The sequence below is a fragment of the Juglans regia genome, chromosome 10, assembly GCF_001411555.2.
Source record: "Juglans regia cultivar Chandler chromosome 10, Walnut 2.0, whole genome shotgun sequence".
Taxonomy (NCBI): domain Eukaryota; kingdom Viridiplantae; phylum Streptophyta; class Magnoliopsida; order Fagales; family Juglandaceae; genus Juglans; species Juglans regia.
Genome location: NC_049910.1, coordinates 23806023 through 23808023, shown reverse-complemented (window position 1 = coordinate 23808023; position 2001 = coordinate 23806023).

The following is a 2001-nucleotide window of genomic DNA, read 5'->3' as shown; positions in this document are numbered from 1 at the left end:
AAGATAAATCTTAATTCAATAACAATGGAAATATTTCTTATAAATATTTCCAGCATATTTAAAACACTGGGCGTGCCCTATAAGTCACACGATATCTTTCGAAACACGCCATCATGGTTTGACATGCATGACGAGTCTCGCAGTCGCTAGATAGAAGGGGTAGAAAATCACAAAATATCTGCCCACGGGATTTGCTTACGTCATAAAGACGGAACATACGTCAGAAAGAAGAAGCGTACGTAAGAAGGAAGGAGCAGGGTATGACAGGATTAAACCAGATTCTCTATGGATATGAGTAGGCATCTGGACAAAACTCAATAGGGAGAAGACAACTATTTTTTTAGCACAAATTCCAAGCAACCAGTAAGGAATTACATAAAACAGGTTGCTGGATTAAGAGATTCATCCAACTTGGAGAAATACTTGGGATTGCCATCTCTTATAGGCAGGTCTAAGGTAAGATAATTTCAAGGCATACTTGACAGAGTCAGCAAAAGAATAGGAAATTGGAAAACAAAATTACTCTCACAAGCTGGAAAGGAAATCCTGTTCAAGGCTGTCATTCAAGCTATTCCAACATATAGCATGAGTGTATTTCTATTACCAAATCTTCTATGTAACAAGCTCAACTCTTTGATGTCTAATTTCTAGTGGGGTTTTCAAGATAATCCTACTAAAATACATTGGAAAAATTGGGATAGTTTAAGTTTTAGTAAGACAAAGGGTGGGCTTGGCTTTAGAGACTTACTAAGTTTCAACTTAGCCCTCTTGGCGAAACAAGTATGGAGGATGCTCACAACTGAAACATACTTGCAACCAGAATTCAAAAAGCCATTTACTATCCACACACTTTTATTTTACAGGCTAAAGAAGGCTCAAGACCTTCCTTTGCATGGAAGAGTGTATGTTCAACAATTAATATTGTCAAGGAAGGAACTATATGGGGAGTTGGGGATGGAAAGAACATCAAAGTGTGGCAAGACAAATGGATCCATAGGGAAGGATCATGCACAGTTCAATCACCAAGGAAAATTCTATCAGAAGATGCAGTGGTAGCTGACTTAATTGATTAACAAGGAGGGTGGTGGAACATCTAGCTTTTAAAAGAAATATTCAATGAAGGTGAGGTACTGGAAATTTTACAAATACCTGTATCACAAATTGGTTCTCCAGATATAATGGTTTGGAAAGGCACATCAAATGGCCGCTTCTCAGTAAGGAGTGCTTACCACCTACAAAAATAGAAACAAGGAAGCAAACAAAGGTAGCACGTTACCAAGGGCATTTTAGTGGGCCTATTACCAAGTGTTATTACTTGGAAATTATGGCATCGACGCTGTCAAGCTAGGATGGAGGGAGTTCATTCCAGTGCTATGGAAATTTGGAGAGCTGTTCAAATATGGCTGGGTATTTTGGTTAATGGTTTGCATGCCAAGAAGGTCTCCAAAGTTGATGCACAGGTCTTGAAGGCTTTGGATATGAATATTCCGGAACAGGTAGCACGTAATCCACTGCAAGTTGTTTGGTTAAAACCACGTATGGGATGGTGGAAATTAAATTTGGATGGAAGTTGTCGTGGTAATCCAAGGAATTGTGGTGGGGGTGGTGTGTTGCGAGACCATAGGGGGCGGATGATAGCAGGATTTTCTGCTCACTATGGGTTTGGAACGAACAATGAGGCTGAGTTAAGAGCCTTACTTCAAGGGGTCCGGCTTTGTAAAGAGATGAATTGTCTAAATGTTATTTTCGAGTGTGATTCTAAGGTAGTGGTTGATTGGGTGAAGAAGCGAGGTTGTAATTTATGGTATCTTTGGGATTATTGAGATTTTCTCCTTCAAGAATTAGATGGATTTCAATTCTTAGTGGTGCATCAATTTAAAGAAGGTAACAAAGCAACGGATTTTTTGGCAAGGAAAGGTGAGGAGGGCCTCACTAGGATTTTTTTACCTGGTGAGTGCTTACCGAAGCTATTGAGGGGCATTATTGGGATGTCCTTCCTTA